General features: G+C 37.3%; 1 pseudogene; it reads left to right on the top strand.

The window, feature by feature from the left end:
• Positions 1–10742: 10742 nt before the first annotated feature.
• On the top strand, positions 10743–11265 carry LOC112812582 (nucleoside diphosphate kinase, mitochondrial pseudogene; annotated as a pseudogene).
• Positions 11266–12430: the final 1165 nt, after the last annotated feature.

The following is a 12430-nucleotide window of genomic DNA, read 5'->3' as shown; positions in this document are numbered from 1 at the left end:
TCCTTGCTCAGCAGGGAGCCTACTTCTCCCTCTGCCTGCCACTCGCCCTGCTTATGCTCTCTCCCTGACAAAAAACTAACTAATTAACTAAATAAATAAATAAAATCTTTTAAAAATTTTTAAAAAGACATGTTTTATCTAAATAATAAAGATTATACTAAGCCGAAATGTGATAGAAAGAAGGAAATAATAAAGATAAGGAAAAGAGCCAATTAAATAAAAAGTTGCCAACAATGGAAATGTTTAGAGACTCAAACTTTAGTTCTTTAAAAATTCAAATAAAATTCATAAAACTATAAGAACATTATCAAGAAAAAGAAGAAAAAACAAATTACCAGTAACAAGGAAAAAAGATACCACTACAGACTCTACCAAATTAAAATAATAAGTAAATATTATACTTTATTCCAATAAATTAGTCAACTTGGATATAAATTGGAGAAATTATTTAAAATATACAATTTATCAAAATTGACATGACAAAAAATATAAGACCTTAATAGCCTATATTTATTAAATAAGTCATATGTGAATAACAATATATATTCTCACACAGAAAAATGTAATCCCAAATGGATTAATTGGTTATATCTACTATTTGAGGCCAAAATAATACAAATCTTAGAAGTTCTGTCAGAAAACAGCAAAGGAGAAATCGCTCCTGAGTTCATTATAAAAGGCCTGGTACCAAATTCTGGCAAATGTATTAAAAGACAAAAATTTTCAGTCTTTTATCCTTTATGAGCATACATGCAAATGTCATAAACAAAATATCAACAGAACAAATCCATCAATAAAGAAAAAAGATAACATACCATAGTAAGCAGAGATTTATTCCAGGAAAAAAGGACTAGTTTAACACTTAAAAATCAATCAATGTAATTATTTCATTTACAGAATAACAGATAAAACCAAATGAACATTTTGATATGCATTAAAAAAAGCATATGATACATTTCAATAACTGTTCATGGTGAGAACGCTCAAAATTAGAAATAGAAGGAAACTTCTTCAATATGATTGACTGATGATAGCATCTGTGAAAACACACAACTAGTATTATACTCAAAGATGAATTTTTCAATATTTTCTCCCTGACAATGGGAACAAGGCATAAATGTCATTCTCAATATATTTATTTAATATTTTACTGGAGCCTGTAGATGTCCAATAAAGAAAAATGTGGCATATATATTACCATGAAAGAAATAAAATGGTCTCTGTTCACAAAACTTTTATGTAGAAAACCCCAAGGAATCTAGAATACCAAATATTTACTAGCACTAATAAATGAAAGAATCAAAGTCACAGGATACAAGATCATATGACAAGAATACAAGATATGGGCATACTTGAGAGATATTTTAGGCTTGGTTCCAGACCACTGCAATAAAGCAAATATTGGAATAAAGTGAATCGAATGAACTTTTTGGTTTCCCAGTTCATATAAAAGTTATGTTTACACTACAGTGTAGTCTATTAAGTGTGCAATAGCATTATGTCTAGAAAACAATGTACATGCCTTTAATTAAAAAGTACTTTATGGTACAAAGAGCTTTTAACAAGTTGTAATCTTTTTGCTGGTGGAGGGTCCTGCCTTGATGTTGATGGCTGCCCACTGATCGGTGTGGTGGCTGCTAAAGGCTGGGCTGGGTTTTAGCATTTTACCCACAGTAGAACTACTTTCAAAATTGGAGTCAATCCTCTCAAACCCTACTACTGCTTTAGCAACTAAGTGTCTGTAATACTCTGAATCCTTTATTGTCATTTTAATAATTTTCTCAGTATCTTCATCAGGAGTAGAAGAAGCCACTACTCAAGAAGCCACTTTCTTTGCTTATCCATGAGAAGCAATTCCTCATCCATTCAAATTTTATCATTTGGTTGCAGTAATTCAGTCCCATCTTCAGGCTCTACTTCTAATTCTAGTTCTGTTGCTGTTTCTACCACATCTGTAGTTACTTTCTCCAGTAAAGTCTTGAATCCCTCAAAGTCATCCATGAGGGTTGGAATCAACTTCCAAACTCTTAATAATGTCGCTATTTTGACCTTTGCCCATGAATCATGAATGTTCTTAATGGCAACTAAAATGGTGAATCCTTCCCAGAGAGTTTTCAATTTACTGTGCCCAGATCCATCAGAGGAATCACTAGTGATGGCAGCTATTGCATTACAAACTGTATTTCTTAAAGAATAAGGCTTGAAAGTCAAAATTACTCTGATCCATACACTGCAGAATGGATGTTGTGTTAGCAGGCATGAAAACAACATTCATCTCATTGTATATCTCCATCGGGGCTCTCGGGGGACCAGGTGTATTGTCAATGAGCAGTAATATTTTGGGTTTTGTTTGTTTTTCCCAGAAGCTACTTTTTAAATTTTTTTAACAAGACCTATTTTTTATTTTATTTTGATTTTACATTTATTTTTATTTTTTATGTCCAGTTAGCCAGCATATAGTACATCATTAGTTTTTGATGTAGTATTCAATGATTCATTAGTTATTTATAACACTCAATGCTCATCACCACACGTGCCTTCCTTAATACCCATCACCCAGTTACTCCATCCCCCCAACCCCCTCCCTTCTGTAACTCTCAGTTTGGTTCCCAGAGTCCAGAGTCTCTCATGGTTTGTCTCTCTCTCTCTCTGATTTCTTCCCATTCAGTTTTCCCTCCCTTCCCCTGTGGTCCTTCACTCTATTCCTTATGTTCCACATATGAGTGAAACCATATGATAATTGTCTTTCTCTGCTTGACTTATTTCACTTAGCATAATCTCCTCCAGTTCCATCCATATCGATGCAAATGGTGGATATTTGTCTTTTTGATGGCTGAATTATATTCCGTTGTATATATGTACCACATCTTCTTTATCCATTCATCTGTTGAAGGGCATCTTGGCTCCTTCCACAGTTTGGCTATTGTGGACATTGCTGCTATGAACATTGGGGTGCATATGGCCCTTCTTTTCACTACATCTCTATCTTTGGGGTAAATACCCAGTAGTGCAATTGCTGGGTTGTAGGGTAGCTCTATTTTTAACATCTGAGGAACCTCCATACTGTTTTCCAGAGTGGCTTGGATGAGAGCAGTAATATTTTGAAAGAAATCTTCTTTTTTGGGCAGTAGGTCTCAACAGTGGGCTTAAAATATTCAGTAAACCATGTTGTAAACAGATGTGCTGTCATTTAGGCTTTGTTGTTCCATTTATAGAACAAAGCAAAGTAGAGTTAGTGTAATTCTTAAGGGCCTAGGGTATTTCAAATGGTAAATGAACATTGGCTTCAACTTCAAGTCACCAGCTGCATTAGCCCCTAACAAGAGTGTCAACCTGTCCTTTGAAACTTTGAAGCCAAGCACTGACTTCTCTAGCTATTCTAGATAAATGGCATTTTTTTCCAAAGAAATTCTAAGTGGCAACTTCTTCCAATAAAATGCTGTGTTGTTTACACTGAAAATCTGTTGTTTAGTGTAGCCATCTTCAATGATTATCTTAGCTAGGTCTCCTGGATACGTTGCTGCAGCTTCTCCATCAGCACTTGCTGGCTGACTTGTACTTGTATGTTATGGAGACGACTTCTTTCCTTAAACCTCATGAACCAACCTCTGCTAGCTTCCAACTTGTCTTCTGCAGCCTCCTCACCTCTCAGTCTTCACAGAACTGAAGAGAGTCAGGGCCTTGCTCTGGATTAGGCTTTGGCTTAAGGGAATGTTGTGGCTGGTTTGATCTTGTATCCAGACCACTGAAATTTTATATATATCCAAAACAAGGCTATTTCACTTTCTTTTCATTTCTGTGTTCACTGGAGGAGCACTTTTAATTTCTTCTAAGAAGTCTTCCTTTGTATTCACAAGTTGGCTAACTTGTGAGGCATAGCTTTTGGTCTACCTAGGCTTTTGACATGTCTCCCTCATGAAGCTTAATCATTTCTAGCTTTTGGTTTAAAGTGAGAGATGTGTGACTCTTCCTTTCACTTGAACTCCTAGAGGCCATTGTAGGGTTATTAATTGACCTCCTTTCAATAGGTTGTGTCTCAGGGAACAGGGAGGCCTGAAGAGAAGGAGAGAGATGAGGAAACAGCCAGTAGGTGGAGCAGTCAGAACACATACAACATTTACCATCATATTCTCTGTCTTATACAGGTGCAATTTGTGGTACCCCAAAACAATTGCCATCACAGTACTAAAGATCATTGATATAAAAATAATAATGAAAATAATAATAATGAAAAAGTTAGAAATATTGTCAGAATTACCAAAATATGACACAAAGACACAAAGTGAGCCAATGCTCTTAGAAAAATGATGCTGATAGACTTGCTCAATGCAAAGTTGCTGCAAACTTTCAATTTGTAAAAAATGCAAAATATGCAAAGCACAATAAAGTGGACAATAAAGCAAGGTATGCCTATACAAAAATCAATTGCAATAGCAGAAATCAATTTTACAATGTTTAAATGAAATTCTGACAATTTCAAATAATGAAATATTTATTAATAAGTATAAAGAAGAAGTGTAAGAATCTTCACTGAAAATTAGAAAACAATGCTAAGAAAAATTAAAGAAAATCTAAAGAAATGGAGAGTAATACTGTGTTGTGGATTAGAAGGCAGTACTGTTAAGAAATTTAATTCCCCCAGTGCACCTGGGTGATGCAGTCAGTTAAGTGTCCTAACTCTTGGTTTCAGCTTGGGTTGTGATCTTGGGGTCATGAGATCTAGCTCAGCGTTGAGCTCCGTGCTCAGTATGGAGTCACCTTTAGGTTCTCTCTCCTTCTCCCTCTGCCCCTACCACTCGTGTGTGCTCTCTCTTTCAAATAAATAAATGAATAAATATTAAAAAAAAATGTACTCCCCCTAAATTTATCCATCACTGCAATACAATTCCAGTCAAAAGCCCCACAACCAATTTTTAGCATTTGACAAATTGAATCTTATATTTGTTTGGAAAAGTAAAGGACACAGAATAGCCAAAACAATTGTGTTAAGACTCATTTTCAATCTACAGCAATTAAAACAGTGTGGTTCCAGCATAACACTAGATAGAACAATGAAACAGAGTAGAGAGCACAGAAGTAGAACTGCATATATACCTTTTTGATATAGATAACAAAAAGATTCAAAGAAAGAAAGTCTTCAACACTTATTACATATTGCTAGGAAAACTCTATATAGTTATGGGAAATAATGAACCTTGACCCTACATTAGACTAGAGACAAAAAATTAATACAAGATGGATCATAAGTATAATTATAAAAGATAAAAATTTGAAGTTTCTAAAAGAAAAAAAGTATAATATATTTATGACTGGAAGATTCTCTTATGGAAAACAAAAAGCCCTAGAAATAAAGAAAAAAAATCACAAATTCAAATTTATCAATATTGAAAACCTACATTCATTAAAGACATATTTTATATGATTTTCTTTTCTTTCCTTTCTTAGCATATTGGTCGTGGTTGCTGTTGTTCTTCTTCTTTTATTTTCTTTAGTGTTTGTCTTAGAGAGCTTGTAATATACATTTACAGCTAATTCAAGTCCACTTTCCAGTAAGTGTATACTCACACTTCATGAATAATGTTATAATAACAAAATAATCCTAATTACTTCTTCCTGCCCCTTGTATCATCACTGTCATTCATTTCACTTATGTACAAGTATATATAAGCATATATATCCATAAGGTATATACCTAAGCATATATAATTGAATACATTGTTGGTGTTATTATTTTGAACAAACTGTTGTCTGTTAAGAATAAGAAAAATTTATTTTACCTTCCCATTCCTTCTTTGATGTTCTTTCTTACTTTGTGTAGATCTGCATTTCTAACCTGTACTATTTTCCTTTTCCCTAAAGAAGTTTGTTTATCATTTCTTGCAAGGCCAGTCTACTGGCAACAAATTTCCTCAAGTTTTGTTTGTCTGAGAAAGTGTTTATTACTTCCTCACTCTTGGAGGATAATTTTGCAGAGTACAGAATTCTAGGTTGGTGTGTATTTTCTCTCAACATTTTCAATATTTCACTCTACTCTCTTCTTGCCTGTATGGTTTCTGAGAAGATGTTGGATGTAATTCTTATTTTTGTTCCTCTATAGGTAAGGTGTTTTTTTTCTCTGGTTTCTTGGAGAATTTTTTATTTTGATTTTCTGTAGTTTGAAAATTATTTGCCTAGATAAAGTTTTCTGAGCATTTTTCTTGCTTGGTGTTCTTGAGCTTCCTGGATCTGTGATTTGATATCTGACATTAATTTGAGGAAATTCTGTGTCATGATTGCTTCAAGTATTTCCTCTGTTCCTTTCTCAATTTCTTATCCTTATGGCATTCTCATTTGTGTGTGTTACACCTTCAATAGTTCTGTCACAGTCCTTGAATATTCTGGTTGTTTTTAGTCTTTGTGCTCTTTGCTTTTCAGTCTTCAAAGTTTCTATTGCTATATCCTTGATCTCAGATAGTCTTTCTTTAATTTTGTCCAGCCTACTAACAAGCATATCAAAGGCACTCCTCATTTCTATTAGTTTTGTTTTTTAAATCTTTACTATTTATTTTTGGTTCTTTCTCAGGATTTCCATCTTTCTACTTACATTTTGCATCTGTTCTTGCATGCTGTCTACTTTATCTATTAGAGCTCTTAACATATTGGTCATAATTGTTATACATTTCTGGTCTGATAATTCTGACATCCCTCCCATGTCAGGTTCTGATGCTTGCTCTGTCTCTTCCAATTATATTTTTTGCCTTTTAGTATGCTTTCTAATTTTTCCTGATAGCCAAACAAGATGTAAAAAAGGGAAAGGAACTAGTATAACTTAGCCTTTAGCAAGTTGGTGGTAAGGTGTGAGGGAATGGGAAGCATTCTACCATCCTACGATTAGGTCTCAGTCTATTTGTGAGTATCTCTGGACTATGGACTTTATAAGATTTCTCAGTTTTTTCTCTCCACCCTTAGGAGTGACAGGATGACCACAGGGGGCTGGAATTGGATATTTCCCTCCTACCAGATCAGTTAGGCTGTGATAATACTCCAGCAAGTTGGGCTCTGGGTAACTAGTTTCCTTTGAAAGCAGGCCTTGTCAAGAAGAACAGAGGGTTCTGGCATATTTCAAAAGCCTTCCTTCCCCTCAACCACTGCCAGAGCAGGAGGGAATATTTCACTGATATTTACTGTGGGAAACTACTCAAGCTTCTGGAGATAAATTTCACAATATTGTGGGTCTCCTTTAGGACTGGATCCCCCTAGAATTTTAAGCTCTCGGAGTTACCTACATTGGGCTTTTAGCAACTTGTCAGTTTCAGTTCAAGTGTTCCTAACCCTGCAGTGGTTGCCATGGTGGCTTCTGCTTGAGAGTCTTGGCTCTGGTAAGCTGTGACTCCATCTATTTGCCTCTCCTTTGTCTCTTCAATGTTGGGGGCAGTAATTTGCCCCATGTCTTCCCATCTTTTAGGGATCTGAGAGTTGTTAATTTTTCATTCTGTTCAGTTTTTACTTGTTATTAGGATGGAGTAGTGACTTCCAAGGTCTTTACGTGTGGAAGAGGAAACCCTCCCCCTGTGTTTATGTAAGTCTAAAAGATAGATCAGGAAAAGCATAACTCTTTTTTTAAGATTTATTTCCTTATTTGAGAGAGAGAGAGAGTAAGGGAAGGGGCAGAGATAGAAGGAGAGAGAGAATCCTCAAGCAGCCCTTCACTGCGCATGGAACCCAACACGGGGGTCCATCCCAAGTCCCTGAGATCAGAACCTGTGTGGAAATCAAGAATCCAACACTCAACTGACTGAGCCATTGAGGCATCCCAAGGGAAAAGGAAAACTCTTTATGGTTAAAATATTATGGTAGTAGAAAGCATTCCTTTTTTTAATATTTTATTTTTAAAAATTTTTTTTAGTATGTTACGTTAGTCACCAGACAGTACATCATTAGTTTTTGATGTAGTGCTCCCTGATTCATTGTTTGCATATAACACCCTGTGCTCCATGCAAAACATGCCCTCCTTAATACCCATCACTGAGCTAACCCATCCCCCACCCCCACCCCCCTCTAAAACCCTCATATTGTTTCCTGGAGCCCATAGTCTCTCATTGTTCATCTCCCCCTCTGATTCCCCCCCCCTTCATTTTTTGCTTCCTTCTCCTAATGTCCTCCATGCTGTTCCTTATGTTCCACAAATAAGTGAAACCATACGATAATTGTCTTTCTCTGCTTGACTTATTTCACTTAGCATAATCTCCTCCAGTTCCATCCATGTTGATGCAAATGTTGGGTATTCACCCTTTCTGATGGCTGAGTAATATTCCATTGCATATATGGACCACATCTTCTTTATCCATTCATCTGTTGAAGGGTATCTTGACTCCTTCCACAGTTTGGCTATTGCGGACATTGCTGCTATGAACACTGGGGTGCATATGGCCCTTCTTTTCACTACATCTCTATCTTTGGGGTCAATTCCCAGGAGTGCAATTGCTGGGTCATAGGGTAGCCGTATTTTTAACATCCTGAGGCACCCCCACACTGTTTTCCAAAGTGGCTGTACCAACTTGCATTCCCACCAACAGTGTAAGAAGGTTCCCCTTTCACCACAACCTCTCCAACATTTGTTGTTTCTTGCCTTGTCAATTTTCACCATTCTAACTGGTGTAAGGTGGTATCTCAATGTGTTTTCAATTTGAATTTCCCTGATGGCTAATAATTTTGAGCATTTTTTCATGTGTCTGTTAGCCATTTGTATGTCTTCTTTGGAGAAGTGTCTGTTCATGTCTTCTGCCCATTTTTTGACTTGATTATTTGTTTTTTGGGTGTTGAGTTTGAGAAGTTCTTTATACATCTTGGATATCAACCCTTTGTCTGCAGTGTCATTTGTAAAAATCTTCTCCCATTCTGTGGCTTGCCTCTTTGTTTTGTTGACTGTTTCCTTTCTGTGTAGAAGCTTTTTATTTTGACAAAGTGCCAAAAGTTCATCAACCAATACCAAAAGATTGAGATTATTCCCTGCATATTCTCAAACCATAATGCTTTGAAACTGGAACTCAATCACAAGAAAAAATCTGGAAGAAATTCAAACACTTGGAAGCTAAAGACCATCCTGCATAAGAATGTTTGGGTCAACCAGGAAATCAAAGAAGAACTTAAACAATTCATGGAAACCAAGGAGAATAAAAACACATTGGTTCCAAAACCTAGGGGATACTGCAAAGGTGGTCCTAAGGGGGAAATACATAGCCATCCAAGCCTCACTCAAAAAAATAGAAAAATCCCGAATACGTAAATTAACTTTACACCTTAAGGAACTGGACAAAGAGGAACAAATAAAGCCTAAGCCAGGCATGAGAAGAGAAATAGTTAAGATTAGAGCAGAGATCAATGAATTAGAAACCAGAAATACAGTAGAGCAGATCAACGAAACTAGAAGCTGGTTCTCTGAAAGAGTTAATAAGATCGATAAACCACTGGCTAGACTTATCCGAAAGAAAAGAGAAAGGACCCAAATTAACAAAATTATGAATGAAAAGGGAGAGATCACGACTAACATCAAGAAAATAAAAACAATTATTAGAGATTATTATCAACAATTATATGCCAATAAATTAAGCAGCCTGGAAGAAATGAATGCCTTCTGGAAAACCTATAAACTACTAAGACTGAAAGAGGAAGAAATCTACAACCTGAATAGAACAATAACCAGTAACAAGATGGAAGCAGTGATCAAAAACCTCCCAAAAAACAAGAGTCCAGGGCTGATGGATTCCCTGGGCAATTCTACCAAACATTCAAAGAAGAAATAATACCTATTCTCCTGAAGCTGTTTCATAAAATAGAAACAGAAGGAAAGCTTCCAGACTCATTCTATGAGGCCAGCATTACCTTGATCCCAAAACCAGGCAAAGACCCCAATCAGAAAGGAGAATTATAGACCAATATCTCTGATGATTATGGATGCCAAAATTCTCAACATGATCCTAGCTAATAGGACCCAACAGTACATTAAAAGGATTATCCATCACGACCAGGTGGGATTTATCTCTGGGATGCAAGCGTGGTTCAACATTCTCAAATCAATCAAGGTGATAGAACACATTACTAAGAGAAGTGACAAGAACCATATGGTCCTCTCAAATAGAAAGTATTTCTTATGTATGCTTACAGCGGTACAACCCTTTCAGTTATACCTATATTGAGGTGGGGGGATGTTTAAAAATAAAACATTAAGAAAGGTACTTAGAGTATTATTTCAAATCTGCTTTTTTCTTTTTTGAAAAGATTTTATTTATTTTAGAGAGAGAGTGAGTGTGAGAGAGAGAGAGAGAGAGTGAAAGAGCAGGGGCATGGGCAGAGGGAGAGGGAGAAGTAGACTCTCCGCTGAGAAGGAAGCCTGACATGGGGCTTCTTCTGGGGACTCCGGGATGGTCACCTGAGCTGAAGACAGATGCTTAACCTACTGAGCCACCCAGGCACCCCTCAAATCTGCTTTTTTCTTAACAATAACAATATTTCACATTACATTAACAAATAATGTCCATTTAAATATCAACCACTTCCAATTACAATGGACTTCAACAGATACCAATACTAAATAACAATGGCAAAGTAAACTAGGGAAGTTTGGTTTAGTTTCATTATCTAAATGAAAGAAAGCATCAAACTCATCTATGTTTTGTCAAATCAAATTAAAACTAGACTGTACAGGGTTCTATCCACCGCGCTCACTCTATGCTCATCAGCAGCCTGTGGGCAGGCTGGAGGCCATGGTCTGCCTCTTGGGGAATGCAGCACTGCAGAGACTGCTTGCATGCCCCAACTCCAGAGGGTCCTTCTGGACCCAGGAGTGGACCCTGGTTGCATTGAAACCAGATAGGGTGTAGCAGCAGTTTGTTGGGGATGTGATCCAACACTTGGAAAGGAGGGGCTTCCAGCTGGTGGCAATAAAGATGTTGCAGGCACCAGAGAGAGCCTTGCTGAGCACTACCATGATCTGCCAAGGAAGCCCTTCTACCCAGCCCTCATCAGTCACATGAGCTTCAGCCCCATGGGGCCATGGTCGGGGAAAGCCCTAACGTGGTCTGCTCCTCAAGGGCCATGATAGGACACACCAACTCAGCTGAGGCTGCCCTCAGCACCATGGCGGGGGGACTTGGGGGGGAGGACTTTAGCATCCACATCAGCGACTCTGTGGAGGGGGCCCAGAGGGAGCTCCAGCTATAGTTCCAGATCAGTGAGTTGGTGGACTAGGCAGACAATGGCCACCAGAGTAGCATCTACCTGGCCTGAGCACTCAGGCTGCCCTCAGCCACCCCAGCAGCCACCCAGAATCACCTATCTCTGTCAACAAGTACTTGAGCCCACACCCATGGTCAGCCCTTCTGTTCCAGACCACCTTCCTGTACACCTTCTGCCCCACCCCAGTCCAGAGGGTTTGAGCAACCAACTTTATGTGTCTTTTAGTATCCTAAGCCAGCAAGAAATAGGACCAAATCCTTTCTATACCAAAGTGCCAACTTTAGGGTGTCTCCAAAATTGTGCAGTGTGACCTCCCTTCCCCAAAGTGGGGGGGGGGCATTAAAATTCACCGTGTTGTACATGGAGGTGGATCATTTATTGTAGTTTTTGCCATCTCTGAGGTAAGGATGAGGACTTTATGCAAGGTTTTAAGACTTTGAGAATAGAAATAGTGCTTATCCTCCCATACACACAGACACACACACACACACAACTAGAGGGGTTTGGGCATTGCAGTAAGTACATTAACCTACAATTTCACTGTCCATACTGTGGTTTACACTAAGTTTAGATGTCCTTTGAGTTCAGTTATTTTAAAAAGTGGAAAAATTCAAAGATCTCAAACGGGTGGTGCAGCCTCAGCTGAGGTGTACAGAATGTTTCTTTAGATAATATGTCTCTAAGCATTAGGTAGCAACAACTTTTCTTTTTGCATCACAATTACAAGAATTTCTTGAACTGGAATTTTCAGAGAAGCCATGCAAATGTACTGTTCCAGAGAAGCTATGGAAAGGAATTACTCTGAAGAAATGTTTCATACTATAATGTCTAATATGGGTTGCACATTACACATATCATCTTTTCTTTCCCTTTCCTTTCTTCAACAAGGAGAAAAAAATGAGCCATATTTTTTGAGATCTTCTATTCTCTTTTTGATGACTTCAAAAGATGCTAATGTTAGGTTAGCATTCTGAGGTTCAACTGTCTTTGAAGTTCAATTATTTAAGCAGATTAATATTTTCTGTCACTAAGAGAACAACCCAAAATGAGCCATTTAACTATCATTAACATAATGGTTCTGAAAAACGAATTGGCACACTGCTCAGATTCAGGGAAAAAACTCACTTGAAGGGTTTCTGTGACTTTTTTTTTCTTCTTTTCCTTTCATTCTGTTCGAATGATTCACAGAAAGCACCTCTGAAATTTAGATTTCAGG

The sequence above is a fragment of the Callorhinus ursinus genome, unplaced genomic scaffold, assembly GCF_003265705.2.
Source record: "Callorhinus ursinus isolate GAN/ISIS: 27379988/994484 unplaced genomic scaffold, GSC_fseal_2.0 scaffold16, whole genome shotgun sequence".
Lineage (NCBI taxonomy): Eukaryota > Metazoa > Chordata > Mammalia > Carnivora > Otariidae > Callorhinus > Callorhinus ursinus.
The sequence above is the reverse complement of the archived record's forward strand: the minus strand, read 5'-3'. Positions and strand labels throughout refer to the sequence as shown.